This window comes from Mustela nigripes, chromosome 8 (assembly GCF_022355385.1).
Source record: "Mustela nigripes isolate SB6536 chromosome 8, MUSNIG.SB6536, whole genome shotgun sequence".
NCBI classification, from domain to species: Eukaryota; Metazoa; Chordata; class Mammalia; order Carnivora; family Mustelidae; genus Mustela; species Mustela nigripes.
In genome coordinates, this window is record NC_081564.1 from 16,804,477 (window position 1) to 16,831,885 (window position 27,409).

Genomic DNA, 27,409 nt, shown 5'->3' on the forward strand with positions numbered 1-27,409 from the left:
GGGCTCTCAAGCCCTTGTCTTTCATGATGAGCAAACAAGACTTCAGGCCTCCCTTTGCAGTGGCTATGTTGTGTTTTAATCTGTCAAGAAAATGCTTCGGAGCCTCTTAGACTGTCAGTCCCCAGAGAGCCCAAGCCACATCTGTGGTATGAGGTGTCACAGGAAGTCAGGCATTCTTGGTTTTTATTCTGACTGTCCCGGCTGTTCCAGCTTCTGGTTCTCAGTTCCCAGATTTATCAGAGGGAGAAAACAATCACATACAGGGCCGCGTGGGGATCAGGGATCAGGAATGGATTCTGCAGGTATATGAAGCTATCTCTGGTACAAGGGAGACAGATTCGTGCCCAAAACCCTCTTGCCAACTCCAAAGGGTAAATCTGGACCCTGTGGGTTCCCAGAAAAGAAGCCAGTCAGGCTGGAGGGGGAAGGCTCCCCAGAGAACTGGGCAGTGACAGGCCAACTGGCACTTTTTCCAGAGCTTCTCCATGTCAAAGGCTGGAGCCTGAGCTGCTGAGGAGTCATATTCTGGGCCTGGCTGGGCAGCCATGAGCAGCCCCAAACCATGATCAACTGAAAGTTTTCCACTTTAATTCTGTTTTAAAATAAATCAGTGATCACATTCCTGGTGTAGAGAAACCTCTCCTCTCCATGGATGGCCCTAGCCTTCCTGTCCCCTCAGGAAAGAATCCAAGATAATTTTCCACCCATTGCTCATGATGAACAAATCCTGGCAGACAGCATGGTGCCCATCCCACTTCCAGGCAGGAGTCCTCATCTCCTCCGCGGGGCTCTTACTTCTTCCCAACTCACCTCCCAGAGGGAGGGCCCCAGGTGGCAGACAGAAGGGCCTTTGTCTCCCTGCTCCTTGCTTCCTCATCCATCTGCCAAGAACCAAGAAACTGGTGCAGGTTTCCAAGGGCCCCCACAGTGAGGAGCCATGAGCCTGCCCCGAGAACCATCACTGGCAGCCCTTGGGATCCTTCCGATCCATTACTTTGTTCCAGCCTCCCCACAGCCCTGATTCTCACCCCATCTCACAGTTGAGGGAACAGAGGGGCCAAGCAACCTGCCAAGGTCCCACAGCTACAGTATGGAGTAGGTGATTACAGACGGAGTTCGGATTTAAGCTCTGACGGTGTACACACTGGTACAGTGTGCAGCAGAAGCAGAATTTGAGCAAGAACATACGGACCCTGGTGTCACCCTAAAACCCCGGAGGGAAGGTGTGGTCAGGGAACCAACCCCGTGCTCTCTCCCTGAGCCCTGGGACGCACGTCACACTTGGTTGGTGGTATTTATCCTGAGTTCCACCAAGAAGCCCAGCCGTCTCCAGGGCTCTGGGACTCAGGACTAAATATCCCAGGCCTCAGGGGCTTAACACTCCTCAGCTTCCCAGTTTAGGAAAAGGCAGGGCACCTCCCATCACCCTCACTACATGCCTGCTTACTGGGGGGCAAAGCCCTCTCCTTCCTCCTTTCCTCTTCGTCCTCTCTCTGCTTTTCCCTCCCTGGCCAGAATCACAGACACCGAACCCACTTGGGTTTTCCTCTCCCCCTGCTCCCACCTCCCAGGAAAGGAGCTGGCAGCTGAAATGAGCTCAACTCCCTGGGCCATGCCCATATCCACACCAGCTCCCTCCCCCTTCCCTTCCCCAACCCAGAATGCCCTCCCTGCTCCAGAACATTCATACATTCCTCCATTCTATAACAGGAATAGAAGCTGGGTCCCCAAAGCCTCAGCACCCTCCTAGGCAAAGAAACACAGTCCAACAGCCAAAAGCACTTATAAATGATTCAAATGTTTTACTGCCATCTCTCAAAGAAAAACAGAGTGTCGTGGTAGATGTTGGGGCCCAGCTCAGATCCCCTTTCCTCACTGAGGGCACCCATCCCACAGCTATAGAGTACCAGACAGCTGGCCCCCTCTCCTGAGAAGGGCCCTGAGCTAAGCAGGGGCTCCTCTCCCCAACAGACGGAGTACAATTCAGGCTCCAGAGCTCCCCGTGGGACCAGGCTGAGGCTAGTCTCTGCCTGAGACTGCCTCTTTACGGAGTTCCTCCTCTGCTCTGTCCTTGAAGGCATAAAGATTGTGCTCCAAAATACACTAATCAGAAGAAATAATATTTTAGTTCCATATTTTTTAAAAAAGATTTTATTTATTTATTTCACAGAGAGAGATCACAAGTAGGCAGAGAGGCAGAGAGAGAGAGGAGGGGAAGCAGGCTCCCTGCTGAGCAGAGAGCCTGACTCGGGACTCAATCCCAGGACCCTGAGATCATGACCCGAGCCAAAGGCAGAGGCTTAACCCACTGAGCCACCCAGGCACCTCCTAGGTCCATATTTTTAATTAATTAATCAAATTCCATATTCTAGCATTATGTTAATTATATTATCTTATTATCTTAATACTAAGTTCCATATTTTTTTAATTAATTGATTGATTTGGAGAGAGAGTGCATGCAAGTGGGGGAGGGGTGGGGGGCAAAGTGGGAGGAGGGAGAAAATCTCAGGAAGGCTCCACACCCAGCTCAGCTCAGAGCCAGACGCCAGGCTCCATCTCACAATCCCGAGATCAGGACGGAGCCAAAACCAAAGATCAGACGCTTAACAGACTAAGCCACCCAGGCATGCCTAGTTCCATATTTTTTAAAAATTGAAACTAATGCACAAAATGCATGATGAGCAAAATATCACAATTTTAAACAAAGATGGACTCCAAGTTTGTACTTGGGTGACCCTGCCTCACTCACCTCCCTGAATTTCAACCCTGCCTTACAGAACTTACTCAATACCTCACATTCACCTAAATCCTTGCCTCAGGCTCTGCTTTGGGGAATCCCTACCTACAACAGCTATCCAACTCAGAACCCAGTCCTCTGTCTCCCTGCCACTGCCCTGACTCTGAGTTGTGTGCTGAGCACTCACGTGGTAATCATGAGCAACTACTATGTGCCAGGTACAGTCCCTGCTCTGCAGTCTGGCTCTGGCTTTAGCTGCTGGAACCTTCCCCTCCATGCCCAGGGCCCAGTCTCTCAGTACTTTCCAATCATGTGACCTCAGCCACATCTCTGCCTACCTGACCCTCCCTGAGCTCAAAGGAGCCCAAGATCCTGTGTTAAGTTCAGTGAACTCCAAACTTTGGGGTTTCATGAACCCAGTTATGTTTCCCAGTTCTGAAACTGGCCTAGAGCCCCCATCTTTCTATGCCAAGTAAGAGTGTTGCAATATTAAAATTGTCCTTTACCGCCCCCACCATTTCAGAAAAAAAAAAAAAAAAACCGGGATCTTAATGCCAACGAAAATCAGTGGGAAAAAGACCTCTTTCTCAGCTGAAAACATCTTACTTTAGGAAAAAACTCATTCTGTTGTCTGTATGCTCTCTCTCTGTTTCTCTGCAGACTAGTAAAAACTTGACCACATCCAGGTTCCAGTGGGCCAGGTTTGTCAATCACCCTATAGGGGGATATATAGGCAGGGGAAACAGAGACCCCAAGAGCAGCTCTCTCTGTCCCATCCAAACCCTGAGCCTTGAATGTTCCTGTGGGGGAAATTGAGGCACAAACAAGGTGCTGAGGGAGGTGGGAGACATGGCTTCCAGTCCCACTCTGCTCCTAATTTCCCTTGAACCTGCACAAATATCTTTGCCTCTCCAAGTCACGAGCATGTGGCTCTTCCAGGAGACCCTAAGCCCTCTGCCCAGCAGGGAAGACTCAGGGCATCAGTCCCACCTGAACACATGTGCCAACACAGCTGGAGAGATAGGACCGGACACCAGGCTTCTTTCTCAGACATCATGTTTGGGCCTCAGTTTCCTCTTCTGGAAATGAGTTCTCAGAAACCTGCCAACTCACAGTTGGCTCACGGATAGCAGTCAAAGAGCCAAGGGCCGGACACTGGGAAGAAGCCAAACCACCTGGAGAAAGAGGCTGGCCATTGCCTCAGAAGAAAGGCACACAGGCTGTTTCCTCTAGAGAGACCCAGCCCAGGCCAGAGGTCCAGGACTCAAGCTGGGGAATACTAAGGTTTGCATCTTTGGGCAAAACTGTCCCTGTCTCCGAGGGGAGCATCCTTGCAGCCTCAGGCGCTAGCTGGGTTCTTCGTGGTTCTTAGGTCTGGGAGCTGATTGCGACCGGAGGCGATGCAGTGGAAGGAAGTGGATCTCAGATGTCCAGGAAACTGCCCCAGCTGCCCAGCCATAGATGCAGCAGGGAAAGGGGAACAGGGACTCACCCAAGGGCTAGCATCTCTTGAAGTGTTAGGGCGAACGCTATCTGGCTTCAAACTCTAGCTCTGCTGCTTACCAGCTGTGTGACTCTGAGCAAGTCGCTTAACCTCTCTGTGCCTATTTCCTCAATACACAGTGGAGAGATGGGGGTGGGGTGGGGAAGAAGAGTCAGTGTCTGTCACTGTCCCCGTCAAACCTGACGATCCATGCATTTTCTACCCCAAATTTCTCTGAATGAGCCATAGAGACAGGAAACCAGAACACAGATGAAGGTCCCCTCTGTGGAGCTGACCCAAAGATTTCTGAGTGTCACAATTTCTGTCTTTAAATGCAGGAGAATATTACGGCACTGAATGCAAAATTTCCATGCCTTTTTGTTTGTTTGTTTAAACAAAGCACCCTCAAAATAATTTTATGTTTTAAAAATAGGCACACAACCTCAAAATAACTTTAGTGAGTGTTCGGTTTTTGCTAAGAAAGGAAGGGGTCTTGAGGCGATGCTCCAGACTATGGTTCCCGAAGCGTGCCCCTCCACTGTTGGGGCTCGCTGGTCCATCCCCCCTCACTAGCACCTGTGCAGTGCCCACAATGTGCGCAGGGCTGTGGGGTGCCTGCGACAAGTTTCCTGGACCACTGAGGCCTGCTTCTTTTTTTCCTGGCATCTTATCTCAGCTAGCTCCCAGACAGAAGTCAGAGAGCCCAGCTGGCACCCAGAGCCTCAGAGACCCTCCCTCACCTCAAGGAAAGTGCTTGCTTTTGCCCAAAGATGTCCACTCAGCCTCTGGAACTTAGAGCACTGGCTTGGGAAGATAGGGGAAGGGGGGAGAGAGGAGGGGAGGTAGGGGGGAGGAGGGAGAGTGAGAAGGAGGCAAGCGGTCATAGGGCAGGGAAGTACACTGAGAAGACAAGGGCCAGCCCGCCTTTGTCCCAGCTCCTCAGAGTGGCCTGGCTCTGTACCCCATGTCCGGGGACAGAGCCCAGGATCCTCGAGTCTTAGAGCCCCCTCAGGAATGTGAGTGTGCCAAGATGCCTGCAGCATTTCCATATGACATGGAAGGGAGAAACCAGCCAGCAGCACCACCCCCCCCACCACCGCTGCCCACCCCTGGAGGAGCCAGATGATGCCCAGAGAGACAGTTTCAAATGGTTCCAGAAGCCTATCACTGCCTTGGAGCCAGGAGCACTTTCAACTTCACCCCTGTGCCCTCTCAACCACCCTCTCAATGCACCTCAAGTCTTCAAGAACATGGCTCTCAACGAGGTGAAGCAACTTGCTCAAACCCTCGCAGCAAGAAAGCAGAAAGGAGCAGAGCTTCTTCCCAAAGCCACCTCATCGCTAGGGATACAGACTGGACCGGACCGCTAGTGGCGAAATCGCAAACACTGGGCATTTATTGATCACTGGGCCCCGGAGCTGCACGCACGCTATGTGTGGACGCCCCATTCCACATTCTTCCTTTGAACAGCTGATGGTGGCAAATATTAAAGGGAAAAAAAAATATATAAAACATAAAACATGCCCTCCCCTACATCTATCTCCCCAATCCCAAAATCCCTATGAGGCAGTGTCAACCTCTCCCCCATTTTATAGATAAGGAAAGCAAGGTCTCATAGCTAGGAAGTCAAGGACTGTGAAACCAGACAGTGAGTATGATTCTGGAAATACCATTGGCCATGCCCCCTGCCTCTCCAGACGTACCTGGACCAGAAGGGCTTCTCCCCACACCTGCCCAGCCTCTAGGCTCCCCGCCAATGCCCGCATCGGGGGACAGTTTTCTTAGTTCAGTGAAGGGTGACAGGGGCACCAGGCTCCTCACCTAGGATCCAGGACATGGCTGTGGTAAGTATCTCTGCCCCCAGGCTCTGGGAGAAAGTGGCAGAAGGGCGGACCCTGTAGACATGGGGTGTGCCCAGATTGCGACACTGGTCCCCATGGCCTCCCACGCTGCTAAAGTGCAGCTTCGTCACAGGGGGGGAAAAAGGCTCAATTCTGGCCACTCTATCTACAAGAAAAAGGAGGGACAGAGAAGCCCTCTCTGGCGAAGGAGTGAGGAAGTTGGAAATCTACACTTCTATGAAATTGATTCTGTAACTGCCTGTCCTCGGATCTCTGGAAGAAGACAGAGCTGCTGCTGGCTTGCCTGGGAATCCCTGGCCAAAAGCTCCCTTAGCCTTGTGTCCACAGTGCCTGGATGTCCACCACCACAGACTTTCTCCGCTGACTCAAGCCACCTTGCTCACAAACCCCCACTCTGGTGAGCTGTCATTACTTGTAAATACCTCAGTGTGAATGAGTTGGATTGCTTTGGTTTTCAACTGGACACCTGGATGAGAATGGGCTTCTGACAGAACGGGGCATTTGATTTAAAAAAAAAAAAAAAAAAAAAAAAAAGGAAAAAGAGATAAGAGAATAAGAGATAGCCCTAGTTGGAATAGGGAGGATGTGAGGCAGACTTAAGGCAGAAAGGCCCAGAAGCCACAAAGGAGGAGGGTAGGTAGACTCTGGACAAAGGGGCCAGGAAAACAGAAGAGCCATGTGGGATACAATTAGGTGTAGGGGCAGGTAGAGAAGGAGGTGTCAGGGGCCCGTCTCCTGTGTGACCTTAGGCAACTGACCTCCCTCTCTGAGCCTCATCCTGGATAGGAAAGTATGCTGCATACAGGCTAGGGGGTGCCTACTGGCCCCAGAAGACAATCTGAAAGACAGGAAGTGGGATGGGGCAGAAGCCCAGCAGGGACTCAGCCAGTGGAAGCTAGCTGTCCCCTGGGGCAAGGGACATAACACAAGAAGCTCTGAGAAGGAAGAACTTTGGGTGTTATGGCTTCCCGGGAAACATGAGATGCCAGCGCTGGGAGAGGCCCGAGAACGTGGAGCAAACAGAAACTGTGGAGCCGGGGCCAGCCAGGCTGGACAGGGAGGAGGCCCGGGACCCCAGCCTGACCAGGGCCCTCACCACCAGGCCTGCCAGGAATTGGCGAGGGTGAGGTGAGAGCCATCGCCCAGCCAGGCTCCAGGAAGCTGCCCTGCCCTTCCCCAGAGCCCTGTTCCAGATTTCCTTCATGGCTGGGGTTTTTCACAGGAGGAAATGGAGGGGGGGAAGGATCAGAAAAAGAAAGGTCCATTGAGGCCAGGCAGGCCCAGCATCCCCCAAGAGAAGAGAGGCTGGCGATTCAAGGTCCCCACCCACTCCTGCCATGTTTTGGGGCCAAGGCAGGAAATGGAGGGGAAAGTGTGGGGCCTAACATTACCCTGGCATGGTCCACACTTGGCATTTCTCAGCCCCTCCTGGCTCGGGACTTCTGGTCCCTACTCCCCCATCACCATTCTGAGCCACTGGAGACCGGCCCCCTCATGCAGAGGCCACAGTGCTTTTCAGTCCCACCTCTGGGCCATACATGATCTCATGTAAGCCATGTAACACCCTGGTGATCCCCAGTTTACAGTGGGGGAAACTGAGGCACAGAGCAGTTAAGTGATCTTGTCTGCGTTTCACAGCCAGCAAGCAGAAACGGGTTTCAAAACAGGTCTGTGAACTGGCTGAGTTTCTCCTTCTATGCACCAGATGGATGCCCCATTCTGACTCAAGGAACGTCCTTTTTCTTCATGACCCAAATCCCTGACAGCTGAAGGGGCCCCCTGTGAGACAAGTCAGCGAGAAAAGAGACTGCAGATTGCCTTCACTCCCCCAAAGACTCTCTCAACGTCAGCTCTACCTCCCCTGCCTCTGGGAGGCCGGTGGGCCCTTCGGCTCCCAGCCCGGCTCAGTCTGGCTCCAATGGAGCATTGGCAAAGTCTCCCCACAGTAAACAATCCCAGGCTGACCACGGGTGCCAGCCTAAATCAACTTTCTTTAGCCCCAAGCTCCGCGTTTCCATCCGTCAGCAAGTCCCAGGCACAGGAGGAGAGCGGACCCATCATTCTGTCACAAAAGCCACCAATGCAAAGAAATATTCTCTTTTCCAAGCTGGTTTCTGGACCAGACAACCCAAGAGATAGAGCCACAAACCAACATGCCCTCTGCCAAGTTGGAAGCTCAAACTCAATTAGCTTGGGGTTGTCTGGAATCTTCAATTGTTCAAACGTTTGAGCTTAAGCACAGAGTTTGGAAAGAGTGAGCCTCGGGACAACAGGATGCTGTTCTGGTGAATACTAGCAGCCTTGGACCACCCAGAAAATTGGGTGGGATCTTCAAGACCCCGCAGAGTGTCCAGACTCCCCCCGGCCACTCCCTGCTTCCGCCCACCACACCAGACACCCCAGGCTCATGAAGTTTCCAAATCTCTCTTCATGCTGCTTTCCCTACCTGAAATATCTTTTATTTCTGGCCAGCTTCTGCTCCAGCCAACTAGAGGTCTCATCGAAAGCCAACTCATCCTTGGAGCCTGCTCAAATCTGCACTTTTTTCTCAAGGTGCTATTTCCAGACTTCCCCAGCAAAGGTACCCCCAGCAAAGCTCTTTGCCCCTATAGTACTGGGCGCATTGAGTGTATTTAACGATATGCTTTCAGGGGGCCTGGATGGCTCAGCTGGTTGAGCACTCAACTCTCCGTATTGGCTCAGGTTGTGGGATTGAGCCCCAAGTTGGGATCCATGCTCAGCATGGAGTCTGCCTGTCCCTCTTCCTCTGCACCTCCCCCCATTCATTTGCTCTCTTGCAAATAGATAAATAAAATCTGTAAAAACAAAATAAAACAAAACAAAAACAGAAAAACTAAAAAACCACCAACAATGTGCTTTTAATCAAATGACCAGGGTTCAGCTACTGTTGTGAATGGATGATGGATTGAAATATCATGGGTGATCATGACCCAGGAGCAATTGGCGCTGTGCACCCCGCCATGAAAGCCAACCTTCCAGCTGGAGGGACCCCACTCTGTTTACATACCTGTCTTCCCAAGTGACTGGGAGCCCCCTGAGGGCAGGGCTGGTCTCTCCCTGGATGCCATGTTCCTGGCACACAGTAGGTGCTCAATAAATGCTGGTGTGGGGGGGAACAGAAGCTCTATCCTGGTTCTCTCACTACCTTCAAGGGCCCCTTTAGACAAGTCCTTCTCCCTTTCTCGAGCTTGTTTCTCCATCTGAGCAGTGAAAGGGGGGACTAACTCACACTCAGGCCTCTGGTCTGAATGTCTGTGTCCCCTCTGCCCCTTCCCCACACCCCAAATCGTATGTTGATGTCCTAACCCTCAGTGTGACAGTATTCAGAGGTGGGGTCTTTGGGAGGCGATGAGATCATGAGGGTAGAGCTCTAATGAGTGGGATCAGTGCTCTTATAAAATAGACCCCAGAGAGCTCCCTCACCCCCTCCACTGTGTGAAGACACAGTGAGAGGTCAGCCATCTGTAGCCCAGAAGAACCTGACCACGTCAGCACCCTGACCCTTGAACTTCCAGCCTCCAGGACTATGAACCATCAGTGTCTGACATTTACAAGGCCCCGGTCTCTGGTATTTTGTGAGAGCAGCCCCAACAGACTAAGGCACTCAGGAATGATACATGATCATCTCAGATGACCATCGTCATCCACCGAATTTTCAGGTCAAATCTGGTTGATAGCTCATTATCACCGATGGGCCCTAACATCACCCCCTTCCCATAGATGCACTTTGCTCCTCCATCAAGAGGTGAACCCTACTGCTTTTCCCTTTGAGTCTGGGCTGGGCTGGTGATGTGCTGTGACCAACGAAGTGTGGCAGAAGTGATGCTTGCCAACCCCAAGCCTAGATCTCAGGAGGCCTGGCAGCTTTGGCTTTCACTCTCCCAGGGTCCTGAGCCCCCAGGGAGAGAAGTCCAGGAAGTGGTGCCATGTGGGGAGAGGCAGCACGCGTCCCCGCAGGACATGAGGCCATCTTAAGGAGCCTCACCCCAGTCAAGCTCCCGGCTGATCACAGCCCATGAGTGACCCGACAGAGACCCCAAGGAATGGACATGGGTCATCCCTGAAGAACTCAGCCCAGCTACAGAACGGTGAATAAAAGAAGTCATTTGAAGCCATTTCACATTTTGGAATGATCTGAATCACAGAGATAAATAACTGAAACAGATCCATGTCTGCCGTGGCTCATGAGTGAGGAGTGTGGAGCTCCATCCCTGGACTAGACAATGTCAGATCGATGTCAATTCGATTCCTTGTCAATTAGAGATTTGTCTTGGGCCTACCAGATTAATCCATCAGAGAGAAATCAGGATCCCACTAGAACTCCACGAATCCAGTGGGCCCTCTTGGGTTGTTCCAGCAGACAACACAGAGAGTGTGGCACAATTAGGAGCAGAGCCAGAAATAGAAAGAGAAACTCAAAAAGACACAGACTTGGAGGAAACTGAGCCCCATGGGTAGAACAGCAGGACAGGGAGCTGTAGGGTCTTACAGCAGAAGGGGTAAGATGGCCCCTCCCTGGAGCCACGTCAGAGCCTGAGAAACTTCTAGTTGAACACAAGCCTGGCTGGGCATCTGGTACCACCACCCCCAAACTTAAGCATGAGTTGGCATACACATTCCCAACAATGAACCCTCTTTCTTTGAGGGTACCTGCAGCCCAGGAGCCAGGCTACATCTCCCCCCACCCCAGCACAGGGCAGAAACCGAAGGGTTCTCCGTCTAGAAATCACCAGGGCCAGACGTAGAGGCCCAACCACCAGAAGGATCACTAGTTCACATTGAGTCCTTTACCAGGTTCCAGACACCATGCTCCACACGAGACGTGGACACCTTCACTTCTTTCTAACCACTACCCTGACTTACAGCTTGCCATCCCATTTCACAGATGAGAAACTTACTGGCTCAGAGCCACAGGATTTGTAAGTAGCACAGCTGGAATTTGAATCCAGGCTGAATGAGGCCAAAGCCCGGGGCCTCGGTCAGGCTTGACGGTCACCCACACACCCCAGTACAGCCTCGTGGTTGGTTCACACCCACATCTGTTCTGACGGGTCCGTGCCTCACTGAGCCAGCTGTCACTGCAGCAGCGGCCACCAAATTGAACTCTCAATTTCCCAGTTCAGGAAACAGACCCAGAACAGTGTTCGAGATGTCCCCCACTGTGGTGGGCAGAATAATGCCTCCCTCCATCAAAGATGCCGTGTCCTCACCCCTGGAACCTGAGAATATGTTACCTGATGTGTTAAAAGGAGACTTTGCAGCTGGGATTGAGTCAAGGGTCTTGAGAATCGAGAGATTATCCCAGATTATCCAGGTGGCCCAAAGTCCTCGCACAGGTCCTTTTCAATGAAAGAGGGGGCCAGGAGAGTCAGAGCAACCCCACGTAAGAAGGACTCAACCCACTGCCGCTGGCTTTGGAGATGAAGAAACGCACTGTGGATCTAGCAGCCTTTTGAGGCTGGAAAAGGTGGGGATGGGGTAGATTGTCCTCTAGAGCCTCTGAAAGGAACCCAGTCCTGCCAACACCTTGCTTCCAGCCCAGTGCTACCTGTTTGGGCCTTCCGACCTCCAGAACCTTAAGCTGAGACATGGGCCTGGTTTTGAGCCACTACACCTATGGTGTTTGTTACAACAGCAGTGACTGAACTCCTACACTGACTCCCTGAGCTCTTCCTCGCATACTCAGGAATTCATAGATGCCGACAGCCGTTCCAACAAATCCAGGTAACAAGGGATGGGTGCGTGTTGTACGTCCCCCTCTCTTTTATTGCCACCATGATCATTTCCTGAGCACTGCAGACGGGCTCTCCGCAACACTGAGACAGCAAGCACCTGAGGCTGCCCCGAGCTCACCCAGGTGGCTGGTGCCAAACCCAGCTCTCCTGTCCTTCTGGGCCCAGGCTCCCAGAGGAAAACCTGAAGACACTAGCCATGGTCTTTTGCCCCAGTTGCCTTACCCAACCATCTCCTTACATAAGAGCTGTCCCCAGGGCTGGGATCAGAGGATCCGAGTCATGAACCTCAAGAAAGCAGAACTGATTCTGACATGTTGCCTGCATAGTCGCTGACTCCCCCTGCTGAGTCAGCTGCTGGTACTTCCAAGCTTGCAGAGTGGCTTTTGACGGGGCGGGGCGGGGGGGTTTGCGGAACAAGGCCTAAGCCTCCCCCACTACCCCCAGCCCAGGGCTTCTCCAAGGGGCAAAGCATGAAGCCAGGAGATGCACCCAAATGACCTTTTCCCACCTGGGGACCCAAGACCACAAGGTGCCAGACTCCCATAGGGACCCAGGTGTGCAAAGGCAAATTTCCATGCCTGCTTTCCTAGTAAACAATAGAAAGGTCTTCATTAAGCTGACCGTGCACCATGCTGTGCTTTACATATATTAACTCATGTGATCCCCCATGATGCCATAAAGGAGGTGTTTGAAGTACACCCGTCTTACAGAGGAGGACACAGAGGTGACAGGATGTTAGGGAGCAGAGATGGGCTCTAAACTCTAGAGCAAGTGGCTGTGGATTCTGTGACCACTCGTTCTTCCCTTCTTGGACTGCACCGGGTAGAATGACCACCTCTCCCTTCCACCCAGCCGGGCAAGAAATTCTACTTTCTGGATTCTCTTGTGCCCATCACTGCAAAACTTCAGAAATTCCAAAAGAGAAGTAAGTTAAAAGGTTTCCTAATTTTGCCTAAAACCAACCTGTCCTGATGACCATCCATAGGCAGCACAAAGTGACTATCAACCCAGAGGGCACCTTCCCTGCATCCCAGTCCCGGCCAAGGGAACAAAGATGCGTTCTGGACTAAGAACTAGGAGCCCAGGTCCTACTCCCACCAAGTGACCTCGGGAATGTCACTGAACCAATCAGGGCCTCACCTTCCTCCTGTCTAAAGTGGGGGCAACCATAAACAGCCCGCAGCCTCTCCAAAGTTCCACTGAAGCAGGAAGAGTGTCTTTTTCTTCGTTCTGCCTTGAGGGGTGTCAGACACATAGTAGGTACTAATAAATGTTTGTTGGGTGAATAAAGAAAAGTCAGTTGTTACTGATTTGCCTCCCTCTCGCCCCCGAAGGGCCTTCAGACCAGAGATTGGGCCTGATTCATTTAAGGTTCTCACATTGGTCCAGCTTCTACTTCTCCGTAGGCTTATTCACGCAAGAAATTTTTCCCACCATCCACTATGTGCGTGGCCCACTTGAGGCCTCAGTCCCATCCAGACACCCTCAGTCTGTGTCCTCACGCACCATCCCCTTCCCTTTTTTCTGGTCAGTGACTGTGACACTTAGATACACTGAGATCTCCCAGGCCAGGACAACCACCCAGCTGCCTTATGACCGGCCAGCACAGCCCATGCTCACGATATGGAGAATTCCTTACACTTCTACTTCCTCATGCCCAGCCCTGGGGGATGCAGCCCAAGGAGACCCCCTACCCTAACCACACACATGCACATGGGAGCACGCACACACATGCACTCATACGGACTTGCACATACACATCGAACATGCGATGCCACCTCAGGACAGGACTAGGATTATCTGAGTTCAAATTCCAGCTCTTTTGCTTATGAGGTATGTGACCTTGGGCAAGTCCCTTTACCTCTCTGATCCTCAATCACTTCATCTCTAAAATGGGGATGATAATCATGGAGCCTTTCCGGGTCAGTCTGTAGGGCGATACTGGATATGAAAGCCTTGGGCTCAGGAAGTGTGCTGTGCTCAATAGAATTGTTTTGTGTATTCCAGGAGGGAAAGAGAATAGTAGTTGCCTAAGTTCCAGGGAAACCCACGTTGATGGGTCTGGACCATGGGCATTTACTCAGTACATCTGATGATGGGGATTATCTTTAGGATAGGAAAGTGTTTGTGGGTCCAACATCACCTTGTTAGCACCATGTTAGTGAAAATCTAGACTGAAAATCAGAGAATGGGAGACACCCAAAGATACCACATTTGTGGCAGAGACAACTAGCTGTCCACAAAAATCCATCCTCCCCTTCCACAGCATACAGCAGGCACTGGGATAGAACCACCCTGCCAAGAACTCCATTTCCCAGCCTCCTTTGTGACTACACTGGTCATATGACTAGTTCTCCCATGTGGCAGAGGGCAGTGAAGAAGCAAATATGCCACACACCTCCATGCTTTCTTTCATCAGGTGTGATGTCCAAGGGGACAGTAGGGACAAGCATGCAAGAGGACCTTCCCTCATGCAGAAACACCTGCCTTCTCATAAACATCTGTTTTTCTGAGCTGTTATACTTGTTTGGGACTATTTGTTACTGCAGCTACTACCTGACTAATACAACCTTCAACCTCCTTGTTCACACATGAGATGATTATGGCCATGGAGTGAAAATACCTTGCATAAGATCATGAAGCAAATTCTGCAAAGCTCCAGAATTTTGGTCTCTGATCAGTCTGGAATAGATATGCCATTTTCAACCTGCCCCACCAAGCTCCAAGAGTGAGGTTCCATGAACACAGCCTGGAGTCCTCCACCTCTGTTTCAACTAGAATAACATGCCTTGTATCTGCATTCCAACTGCCGTCCTCCCTATGTCTTCATTGCAGGAAAGATTTCTGTTTCTTAAAATAATTTCAAAGCCCACACACTGGGTGCCGGCTAGCACGCTCCGACTGTCTATGGTGCTACAAGATAAAGTTTCACTTCTGCACCAGGCCTCCTGGCCTCAACTGCTGACACAGGACAGACACACAGGCTCACAGAAGTACGTAGATATTTGCTTAGAAAGGGAAAAAAATTCAACCTCAGCGTGCAATAAACAACCCAGAAACCTGGTCAAAAGGCAAACAGAAAAGATGTTCACATCCTCTAGCTCAGTAGCCCTCAAGTTTTGGGGTACATCTGAATCATCTGGGAAACTGGTGCCACGTGCAGACTCCCACGCCTCGTGTGGAGACTCTTGACTGCCCAAACTGAAGCTTTAGGAGATATCCACAATTATTCGGCATGAATGATATTATTCATAATCGTTCCAATGCCAGCATTCCCATGACCACACTTTGAGAAGCCCCAAGTCTACTTTGTAGCCTGGAAAATGGAAATAATTATGGGCAGTAATAACCATGCTCGTGCAGGGTACCTCAGAGTGAGTGAAACAGGCTTTGAGGGATTTTTTTGTAACCTGATGGGTATCTGAGCATTAATACTCCACTGGTAAAGAAATTAATAATAATTTCTATTTGGCTCAGATGGGTGTTGAAAGTATGGACAGCAGGTATGGTGTAGAAATGATCAAAGACTCCTGGCCTATGTTGCTAGAGCTCCTTACGACGTGATGACCCCTCTGCTAACTGTTCCACGTGTGTGATCTCATGTAGTCTTTATGATATCCCTGTCTTACAGATGAGGAGACTGGAGCATACAGATAACTTGTTCATGTCACTCAGCTGGCAGGGGGCTGATGGGGTTCAAACTTACCCAAACAAACTCATGCTGCAGCCACAATGTTCTAGTGCCTTTCGTGGCGGTCTAACATCAGAACCCCTCCCCAGGGCTCAGTCTCCTCATCTGTAAAATGGACATGTTAATAATATCTTTATCACGCAGCCACAGTAAGGATTCAAGAAAAACATGGCAGTAAAGTGATTTGCCAACCAGGAAGATTTAATTAAGGAAACATCTGAGGGATGAGACATTGTCTGATCTTCCAGTCCCATTTTACAGATGGCAAAACTGAGGCCTATTTACTTCACTTATTCAAGAACATTTACCGAGCACCCAGAGGATATAGAGAGGAGTGTAAGTATCCCAAGTCTGGCCTCAAGGAGCCCCAGGCCGGCAGGAGAGACAGACAAGACTAGGCATGGAGAGAGGGACCTCCCAGAAAGGGTCAAGCCAGAGAGAGGAGTGATTTGCCCAAAGTCAAGTTTACCTATTCCCTGAAGTTTTGGCAGAGTCCAGAGAAAGTCCTTGGTACCACGAGGGAACTCTTCCTGTGGGCTTCTCAGTGCCTGACACCCCACCGTCTGAGCATCCCTGGTTTAAGCTAAGCCTTCTTTCTTGAGAAGGCGCCAAGCATCCCCCCTCCCACCATGGGACACTGGAGAAAGGAGAGAAGGCGAGAACCACAGGTGAGATCGCTCTTTGAAAGGAAGTAGGGGCTGCCAAAAGGGAGGGCAGGATCAGGCCTCTTGCTAGAAAAAGAAGACAGACCCAAAACCTGACCCCCTCCTCGCTGGCCTATCGGAACCACAGGCTGGTCTGAGGGATCAGACTTGTAGCGAGCAGTGGTTACTGGATTATGATATGTTGTTCTTAACTTTGCTCGAGGCGAGCCTTTCCGGCGTACTCGTTTCAACAGTAGCACAGTGCCCAAGTGCCAGCCAGAGCAGAGGGGAGGGCAGGTGTGCTCAACAGATAGCACTGCCAAAGGAGTGCTATCCATATACAAAGAACTCTTGTCCATATACAAAGAACTCTTAAAAATCAGCCAAAGATAAACACACTGACAGAAAAAAACATGGGAGCGGACTTGAACCATAGGCTCGTAAAAGAAAAATGGACAAGTAACTTACAGCAGGTGATCAGCGTTAATAACGAAATGTAGAGGGAAGCGGTTAGAAGCTTCACAAACCTTAAAAACAGGCACACCTTTGGCTCAGGGATTTGGCCTTTGGAAAAGTATCCAGAGGCCAGACATGCAAAGATGATGTACACGAAAGAGCACCGCTTGTAATCATGGAAAAAAGAAACAAAACAAAACAACAAAAAAAAGAAGGAAGCAACCACGATGAGAAGCGGTTACATAAATCCCAAGACGCCTTTCCATGCAGCCATTAAAATGCATCCTGGAGGAATACAGATGGGAGTGCACAGTCCCTGTGCAAGACAAGGGAGGTTGCCAAATCAGATGTTGGACATGTGTGTGCGAGCCCACACCTACATCCTTAGCTGTGTCTGCGCCATCTAGTAGGCTCTCAAGATGAATTAGTGAGTGAGCAAGTGTGGGAGCGACGGAGAGAGCCCCCTGAAGGGCCACCTCTGAGTGAGGCCATCCTTCAAAGTCTCTGTACGGAGGCAGTGGTCTGTGCCGGTAACACCGGCTTTGTTCCAATCTCAACCTCCCCTCACTGCTCCCTGCCCCACCATCCCCCACTTACCGTCTTGCCGCTCTGAGCCACTGCCTTTCCCTCTCTGGGCCCTGGTTCACCCACCTGTAAAATGAGGACACCTGTGAGAGGGAAACACCTGCCTCGTAGCTGTGAACATTCATGAAGGAAAACACAGAGCTCGCCGCTTTTAAAAATAGGGTGACCCTGCTGTTTTTTACAATTAGCATGCATGACTTCGGAAATCTGAAAAAACAGGTTTTCATTTTGACAAACATTAAATGCTAAGCAGAACCTCCTCTCTCTAGGACTCTCCCCTTGGCTGGCCCCTCCAGACAGTGTCAAAGGCAAGCATGCTACCTTGTGGTTGGTCTCCGCCTGGGTCTTCCCAAGGGCTCCCCTGGACTTCAGGCCACTGGAGGCCGTGTAGGGGACCTATGTGGTCCAGCTTCTTTCTCTCGGCCACGGGATGCCCCCCACCCAGCCCAAAATAGCTTCAGCCTTCAGGAGGCTCTCCAGGAGACCTCGTGCTGTCCCGAGCTCCTCACTAGCCTGAATGGGACAGAACTCTGCCAGAGGAACAGCTGGAGGGAGGAGAGAGCAAGAGAGAGTGAGAGAGAGGGAGGGAGGGGCAGGAAACTGGGCTGGCCGAGGGCGGGGGCGGCCAGCTGCGTGGAGTGGGGGCCTCCAGAGGAGGCTGGCGGCCATGCCAGCGGGGACCGGGATTGTGGGTGGTGTTTGGGTGGCCGGTGGCAAGGCCCACTGGGAATGACCCACCCCTCTGGCAGGCGGAGCCCAGCTAGGAGCAGTGCCCACCATCTGAGTGCAAACCAGGAGCACATGCGAGCCCCAGGCAGCTGTGGGAAGGGCAGCCGCCCCCTATAAGGGTCTCGGGAGCTGCCGGATATCCCACCAGCCTGGGCCAGCTCTCTCCACCGGAATGCCCTTCCTGGCCCCCTAGTTGTGCTCCCCTTTCCTTATTTTAATTTTTGTTTTTTTCAAATTAAAACAGCAATGAGTTTGGTTTTTTTGTTTTTTGGGTTTTCATAGTGTCAAATGAACAAAGATGAAAATGTTTCATAATGTCTGGTTTTAGTAAATGTCACCGGGAAGCAAAAAATCTGCATAGTTGCAATACACCTTGATAGACCATTTCTGGAGAGCTGTCTGACAAAACACATCAAAACCTTTAACTACGTTCAGGCCCTGTGTTGTTTAAATATAAATCCTGCTTTCATTCCAAGCCCTGCTCCCCAGAGAGAAATATCATTAACACTTCGGTATGAACACACACACACACATATATGCTACATCTAGGTGGAAAATGGCTCAGTCATGCTCCGCGTTCCAAACTGTAAACTCCTTCATTCAGTGATAGGGGTGTGTGTGTGTGTGTGTGTGTACACAACTTAAACAATTTCATTGAATTAATGTACTGGTTTGTTTATTTATTTATTTATTTAACTCACCCCCTCCCCCCCATGCAGTTTACTACTTATATAGGTTTCTTGAATTGACACTTTCTGGGTGACTGGCTAGGTTCTTTTCAACTCTTTGACTATAATAAATGCCCCACTTCACACTTGTCCGATTATTTTCTTATCCAAAATTCCTATGAACATACGTTTTATTATTCAGAGGGGCCGACTCACTAGTTTCAAGTTTCAACTTAGGGACCACCTCCCCAGAAGCCTTCCCCCGCCACTGGGGTCCTGCTCTCGGCTCCCCTGGTGTACCCCTACAACCACAGCAGCAGGGGCATCCCTTCCCCTTCCAGTCTCTGTCTCCCTTACCCTGGAAACTCAGCTGGGGAAGGAGCCGTATTCTGTCTGGCCCCGGCGCCGCGAAGCTCGGTGCTGGCTCGCGTGATTGCATCATCAGCAGAATAAACACAAGAGTGCACACCCAGACAGGGTGCTGGCCCCGCCACTTGCTCCTTCATTCTCAGGAGGTACTATTTCTGCTAAGGCGGTGTTATTTCTGCCCTTGTGGTATCAGCGAGGAAATGGGGACCCAGAAAGGTTAAGTCACTTGCCGTGGGCCACACAGCGCATAGGCGTGAGAGCTGGGATTCCACCCAGTCTGTCTGGGTCCAGAGCCCAGCCCTTGGCCTCCAGACTGATAAACTAACAGGGGCCCACTGTGTGCATGGCCCCGCCTTGGGGCTGGGGTGGGGGTGGTTCCATGGGTCACATGACCCTCCCCCCATTCTGGAGGACCTGCCGTTCACCTGTTCTACAGTTGAGGGTGTTGGGGCTGTGGGGAGTTGTTCTTTGGCTGAGAGCACCCAGGTGGGGCTGGCAGACAGAGGCCCGGCTGAACCCAGGTCTGGCTCATTCCAAAGCTAAGACTGCCAAAACTAACTTGTGTAGAAAGGAAAAGAGAAGGGGAGGAAGATGGGGAGGGAAGAAGGGGGGAGAGAGAGAGGGAGGGAGGGGGAGAGACGGAGCAGGAAAGACAGAGAAGGGTGGGGGGAGAAGGGAAAATGGAGAAAGGATGGAAGAGAGGGTCTCTTGCTCTTTTTTCTTTTTTTTTAAGATTTTATTTATTTATTTGACAGAGAGAGAGATCACAAGTAGGCAGAGAGGCAGGCAGAGAGAGAGAAGGGGAAGCAGGATCCCTGAGGGGCAGAGAGCCCGATGGGGGACTCAATCCCAGGACCCTGGGATCATGACCTGAGCTGGAGGCAGCGGCTTAACCCACTGAGCCACCCAGGTGCCCCTATGCTGTCTTCTTTAGACCTAAGGGTCGGGGTGGTTGTGGAAACTTGTCCTTCACCATCTGACCAGCCTTAGAGCCTCTCCTTCCTCTCCCCACCATCCCCAACTGTTAGTTCAGTGAAACTGACACTTAGAAATGATCATCTCTTTCATTTCCTAGATACTAACTGGAAGCACAGAGAGGTTAAGGCACTGTTCAAGGTCACACAGCTCCCTAGAGTCAGAAGTCAGACTCAGCCTAACTCTAAACCCCTCTCCTCCCTGTGCTGCCAGGCTTGCCCAGGGAACCAAGAGCATCTCATCCACGCCCTTACTGTACAGCTGGGAACACTAGACCCAAAGAAGGTAGGGACGTCCCAGATCAGAGCCCCAGAGCATCCTGGTCCGAAGGTGAAGCTATTTCCACAATGCGACAGCGGCCTGAGCACTGGGTACAGCACCATCTAAAGGTCTGACATTAATAGAGACCAATGGTTTTCAAAGCGTGGATTCTGGACCCACTGCCACCTTGCTGGGAAGCTTGCTATAGAAATTCAAGCTCTCGAGCCAGTTCTGTCCACAGACCTTGGGAACCAGGACCTCTGCAGGCGGGACCCAGGGAGCTGTGTGTTCAAAAGTCACCAGGGAATTCTCACACTCATTCAAGTTTGACAACCACTGATACAGACATTCCCACAAGGAATAAATCCTGGATCCTGGAACAAGTTACCTTGTGAGTCCACGGTCAAGAGCTGGGGGCTCTGACATTAGACAGAGCAGATGAGACCGAATCCCTGTTTCCACCACTGTGAGCTGTGTGACTGAGGCAAGTCCTCCCACCTCTCTGAGCCGGTTTCCTTAATCTGCTGGGGACTGAGGGGGACTGGAGTAGGGAGAGGAAAGAGAGGAAGGAGGAGTTGGGGGGGTAGGAGGAAGTACAGGAGGGGAAGAGACAGAGATGGGGAAGGGGAAGAAATAAAGGGGGAGGGGAAGAGCAGGGAGAGAGGAGGAGGGGAAGAGACTGGAGGGGAGAAGGGGAGGAGGAGGAAGTGGAGGAGATAGAAGAGACGAGGAGGAGGGAGGGGAGAAGGGAGGGGAGGAGGGAGAGGAGACGGGGAGGTCACCTCTGAGGAAGATCTGGCACACTCAGGATATCCTGGAAGGGGAGCCTCGCCAGGGAATTCAGCGTCTGGATGGATTTATGGAAATTTCCTCTTCCTCCTTCAGGGGATGTTGGATCCTGTTAATGCAGGTCTCTTGGAGCCCCACCCCCACCCCACCCCCAGTCTCCAAAGCCAACCCAAGGCTGTAATGAGGTTTGGGTTTATTGGCTGGGCAGTCTAAGAGAGTGAGGGGCCTGGATGCCCAAAGTAAGGGTCAGCGTACACAGCCCCACTTGGGCCCACAGGGAGGAACAGCAAGGGTCCTGATGCCCCTGCCAGTCAGAAGCCACAGGTCTTCGGTCACCATACTGAATGTGGCTGAGAAGTCTGCCTTTTTCTTCCTTGGAATAAAGAGGGTTGTGGGTGGTTGTGGGGGAGTTGTTTGTTGTTGTTGTTTTCAAATAGGATTCTGAAACCCGAGGCCGACCATTGGGGTACCGAGACCCACAAGATAGGTGGTGGCAAAGAAGACTCTGTTTATTCCCTCAAAAATGCTGTGTAGTTCCAAGATGGCGGATCGAGATTTCTCTTATAAACAAATCTAGTTGGTTGGCTCAGGAATCCTAGAGCTCTGTGTTAAAGGAAATCTGAGACCACATCCAGGTGGGGCTGGAAAGAACACCGTGACCCATGAGCAATGCCTACCTTGGACCTAAAGGAGGGGCTTTGCCTCTTTCATCCCACTCAGTTCTCCAACAAAAGTCCATCCATTGGCCTAGGGGACTGGGGGGCCAGTGCCAGCTCTGCTTCATCCTGTCCCATGGATTGACCAATCCTAGTGTAGATAAACTTATACCTTAACTCCCACACCCCTTGGTATCTCTTTCTGGTTGATTTTTAGTGCTCACTGATGCCCAACACTCTAGTTAAAGCAAATGGTTTCCTTGTTCTCCCTGGTTATCAGTTGCGAAACTAGGTTTACCGGAGAGGCTCTCAAACCACAGGAAGCTGGGGAAGATACTTTCTGTGACATGAAGGGTTCCCTATAAACCCACACTGTGCTTACTTCAGACTTTGCTTAAGATGTGGACAGACCGCACTGGAATGGGAGCTCTGTCTCGGCCGCTGACTGGCTGTGTGGCCTTGGGCAAGTCATTTTTCATCTCTGGTTCGTTCAGTACTTGTGGGATTAAGTTGTGGATGTGACGAAACTGTGCCTTTTGAGATGGGGGAGATTATCCTGGATTACCCAGGGGAGCCCAGGGTAACTCAAGGGTCCTCAGAAGGGGAAGGCAAGGAATCAAAGGGGGGAGAAGGCAGTAAGATGAGGAAGGAAGCAGACAGCTCAGTGATGTGGCCACAAGCCTAGGAAGACAAGCAGCCTCCACCCCTGGAAAATACAAGGAGCGGCTTCTCCCTGAAGCCTCCAGCAGGAACCAGCCCTACAGACCACATCCTGGTGTTATCCCCTTCAGTCTCATTTTGGACTTCCCAGCTCCAGAATTGAAGGAGTGTAAATACGTATGGTTTTAAGCCACAATGTTTGTGGTAAGTTGTAGAGGAGCAGGAGGACATTAACGCAAGGGCTGTTCTAGAGACCAGAACACTGACTTTGGTGGCAGACAGTTCTGGGTTCGAGTCCCCGCTTCACCTGCTAGCTATGTGACCTTGCACAATTTTCTTAACCCCTCTGAGTCTCAGAGAGAGACTTTCTTTCTCCTCTGCACAAAAGAGTAATGAAAGACCTACCTCAGACCGTTGTTGGAAAGATGAAAGGAATTGATACATACAACAGGCCTGGAACAGTCTGGCGCACAGCACTCAATGAATGTCAGATCACTTTGCTGTTCTACTGGGCATTAAAAGGCTGGCATTGCCCAATGCAGGCCCTCTAGCCATCCCTGGGGCACTACTAGAGCCACCAACCCGATGTTCCATTTTGTTCAAGGCCACACCACTGCTCAACATTCCATGACTCCCTAGTACCTAACCTCATCTCCCAGAAAAGAAAAAAAAATGAAAGGGATGGCAAAGCTGAAAGAGGACTGGAGGACCCAAATCTTCCCATTGATTGAAATGTCATTTTCTCTGCACTCCCAAGCGAGGTCAGTGTCCCTGTCATTCATTCTCGTGACATCCTGTCCCACACTATAGCACCGACCTCATTTGTAATGCCACGATCATTCGTATTGTGAATATACCATCCGTCCCCATATCCACACGTAAAGCTCCAGGGGCTGGGACTGCTGCTAGGCCCATAGTACCTGTTCTATAAATATTTGTTAAATGAATGAGCAGATGGATGACCAGCCTTCTCGGACCAGCTGGGCCACGTTCCCAAAGACTTCTTCCTGACGGCCAAGTTCTGGCTCTTCACCACAGGGAGGCCTGCAGGGTTACCAAGATGGGAGAGTGGAACGCTGTGCCAAGCGTCATCAGACATTGGTAACTCCCGCAGCCAAGAATGTTATTGGGAACATGATGTCTGTCTGTGCGGTGTATGTTCAGGTAATGGTAGGTCGTGTAGATGGGGCTCAGGGAGGGAGGAGGAAGGGGGATTCCTTGGGCTCCTGGACACCATCTGAGGCAGAGGGAAAGAGTACAGAAGTGAGAAGCTGACTTTTGGGAACTGAGAAGGAGGAGGAGGTAGGAGGGTGCTGGCAGCTCAGCCAATTTTGTCTGCTTGGCAAGAATCCAGCCCCTGGGCTCCGGTCCAGGCTGGGAAGGGTTAACAGCACTGAGAGGGAGTGTTGAGGGGTGTGTGTGACCAGGAGTGAGGAAGCCCTAACAGGGGAGGGGGCTTCCTGGGGGAGGTGGGGTGGGGGGTGGATGAGGCCCATTTCTCCCCTATGAGCAGGAATCTGCCCACCTAGCCCAGCTCCTCCCAGTGGGACAGAGAGATCTGCAGGGGTGAAGGGAGACCACTCTGGATGCCTGAGAGGAGTGGGGGCACCAGCAGGGTTGTTCCAGCCCATTGCTTCAGGCTGGGGATGGGAGGAGCTGGGAGCATGTTTGAGGCCCCTTCTCAAACCCAAGCTGGCCATTCCCCAGGTCTGGGAAAACTTCCATGTTCCAGGCAGTAGAACAGAGGCTCAGAGAGGGTTAGCAGCTGCTCAAAGCCACACAGCAAGTCCTAAACAGACAGTTCTCTCAGTTCCCAGAGTACTCCTCCATTCCTGCTATTCACACACACACACACACACATGCGCGCGCGCACGCGCACACACACATGCACGCACACACATATAGTGGCCTCGCCCTGCCCATCCCTCCAGCTGCATGGCTCACCCCTTCCCTTCCTTCTACTCTGACCCCATCCATCATGTGGTTTCAAATCTCTGCACCTGTGCTAGAGCTGTCCTCTCTGCCAGAAATACCCTGTCTGGCCACCCTGCCTCCAGCCACAGTGACCTGGTCATCTTTCAAATGCGGATGTCCTCTCCTCCAGTCAGTCTTCCAGGCGCACCCCATCTCTCCCCTCCTACTGGGAAGGTTGACCTGCCAGGAGGGTCTGTATCTGGCCAACACATTCATCCTTTCTCAAATCACACTGCCTCTTCCTTTTATCAGGTATACATCTGTCTCCACCCCTGGACTGCTGTTGTACCAGCTACCAGCACTGGGCCTGACCCACATGGGAAATTTTTGATGAATTGAGCCAGGCTTCACACCTGCACCTCCCTTCCCAGGGCCAGCTGTTACCGTGGACTCCTGGAAACAGATCAGAAGCACCAAAGCCATTGCATTTTAGGGCAGTCCAGCCTAATGGTCAAGAACACAGGCTTCTTTTTCTTTTGGAGCACCTGGGTGCTCAGTAGGTTAGGCATCTGCCTTTGGCTCAGGTCATGATCTCAGGGTCCTGGGATCGAGCCCTGAATTGGGCTCTCTGCTCAGCAGGGAGCCTGCTTCCTCCTCTTTCTCTGCCTGCCTGCTTGTGATCTCTCTCTGTTGAATAAATAACAAAAATCTTAAAAGGAACAACAACAACAACAACACAGACTTCTGCATCTGCCTTCAGCTCAGATCATGATCCCGGGTTCCTGGGATAGAGCCCTGTATTGGGCTCCCTGCTAGGCAGGGAGTCTACTTCTCTCTCTCCCTCTGCCCATTTTTCATGGCTCGTGCATGCTCTCTCTCTCTCTCTTAAATAAATAAATAAAATCTTAAAAAAAAAAAAAGAACACAGACTTTCGAGGTCAGAAAAACCTGGGTTTGAATGCCAGCCCTGCCACTTTCTTGCTGTGTGACCTGGAGTAAGATACTTGCCTTCTCTGGGCCTTTCTTACTCTTTCTGCAAAATGAAGATGCTGATTTCAACCTTGCAGAGCTGCTTTGCAGGATTCTCTGAGATGATGCATGTGTGTATATGACACAAGGCTCAGAGTCAGCGCTTAATACCTAGTGTTGCCACAGCTCGGTGGGTCATTTCTGAAAGCCATCACCCCCCACCCAGTCTCCTGGCTCTAGCCCTGCTTCAGTCACCAAAGTCCCTGTTCTAGCTGTGTTGTTAACATGGAGTAAGTTAAGCCACACTAACCAGGTGCCCAGATGGGCATCCAAGCTCTGCCACCCCCTGGGCTGTGTGACCTCGAGAAAGCAACTTCACCTCTCTGAGTCCCTGTTTCTTCCTATGTAACATGAGGATAGTAATAGTACCTGCCTGACAGGGTATTGTCAGGATTAGCATGCATGCTGGTAAAGCTCAGAGAGCAGCAGCTGGCGAGTGCCGAGTGCTGGCTTGCAAGGCGGCTGTACGAAGACACAATTCGCCATCTGGGCCACTTCTTCCACCGCCCTCTTTCTCCTCCCACTGCCCACCTCCTGCTCCTGCTCCACCTGCCAGTTTACAACCAGGGACTTGGCTTCTTTAGTCTCTGCTGTTAGAAAAATGATAGGCCTCCAAGATCAATGGACTCAGTCTTTAGATTCCATGGCCACAGGTCTTTAGCTTTCTTCTTAGAAGACACCTTTCTTCCAGAAGGATCTGTAGAGATCCCCCAAATATGAAGGCATATGAAAAAGCACCTGCTCAGCTAGAGAGGACGGGTGGGGGGGGCACAGAGCCACACCCCTTAAGCCCCTGCTGCCCTTCCAGGCTTTGCAAGCTTCCCATCAATCCACTGATGACTCCTGGCCCACCATCACCACCACCTGCGATGGGAGGGGGAACTTTTTCTTTTTTCATTTTGTTAACATTTTAAACTCGGAGAAAGGCAGCAACAATAGGACAAGGAACTCCTTGCACCTTCACCCAAAGTCACTGATTTTTGCTATCTTGTTCCATTTCCTCTACGATCCTCGTCCTCCGCGTCTCCCTTCCTTTCTGCTCGCCTCTTCCTAAACTGCTCCCATTTTGCATACAGGAAAACTGAGGCCCAGGACCGGAAGTCCACAAGCTTGTCAAAGGTGCGGAACCTGAAATTGCAAGCAAACCGACCCCAGAACCCCGAAAGGCAGCTAAAAACTCAACATTAATAAATGTCTGGTGAACGATCTATAGTACACTAGTGAGTCAGCTGCTAGTCCACAGCGCCTGTGTGTTTAGAAATAGAAAAGCCCAAATCACAAGAACATGCTGAATAATTTATTCTTCGGGGGAAAAAAAAAAAACCCTGATTGTATGAATTCTTTTAAAGCCTTTTCAGATATTTTTATAAGAAAGGCACACCTGTAATGGGATCTGTAGGGACATTTTGAGGTTTGCCACAATGTGTGGGGTGGGGGTCCCCAAAACGTCAGAGATCCCAGAGCCTTCAAAGCCTTTATGACAAGCTCTCTTGGCCCCAAAGCTCCTTGAATCTCCCTCAGATCAGGCATAAGATGGAGATTTTTCCATGTATTTTTATAAGGAGGCTGTATGTACCTTTTTATGTGGGTCATAAAAAAAATGTAGAAAATTTCAACAACACAGAGCAACACAAGAAATTCGTCATAGCAACAGAGCTGCCTCTCCTATTTTTGAAAAGTGAGCTGCTCCCTCCTCCCCTTAGTACAGAAAGTTTATTTTCCTGCCGGGGCCTCTGACTCAGGGGCAAGCCCAGAACTCAGTCAGCTGCTCCTGAGGAGAGAAAGTAGCCTCGGGGGTCATGGCCTCAGGCAAGGGTGGGTGACGCCCAAGGGTTCCAGGCTGCAGATCCCCCTCAACTAACATGTCCTCCAGGCACCCTGGTGCCCCTGGCATTTCTGATCACCACATGGGCCACCCATTCTGTGCTCCTCCACACACTCCCATTCCATGGGCCTCTTCAGAACAGCCCCACCTTACAGGAGCCCAGCTGGGGTGCTCAGACCAGCTCTGTAACTATCTAACCAGCTGGTAAACCCCAGCTAAACAAGACTCTCTCCTAGGACCACACCATGACCCAGGAGCTAAAGGGGTAAACAACAAACAAATGGGGGGCCAGAAGTCTGACCCAGGCCTGCTTTCTAATT

General features: G+C 51.2%; 1 protein-coding gene across 2 annotated transcripts in view; it reads right to left on the minus strand.

Moving 5' to 3' along the window:
• Positions 1–17,758, minus strand: part of CMKLR1 (chemerin chemokine-like receptor 1) — a 45,543-nt gene extending 27,785 nt beyond the window's left edge. Inside the window, exons 1-3 of one of the 2 annotated variants that reach the window (XM_059408609.1) lie at positions 17,536–17,758; positions 17,227–17,280; positions 15,545–15,634 (exon numbers count right to left, since the gene is read on the minus strand). The gene's annotated coding sequence lies outside the window, so the exon portion shown is untranslated. The remainder of the gene's footprint in view (positions 1–15,544; positions 15,635–17,226; positions 17,281–17,535) is intronic. The other variant, XM_059408608.1, reaches the window with a different exon arrangement.
• Positions 17,759–27,409: the final 9,651 nt, after the last annotated feature.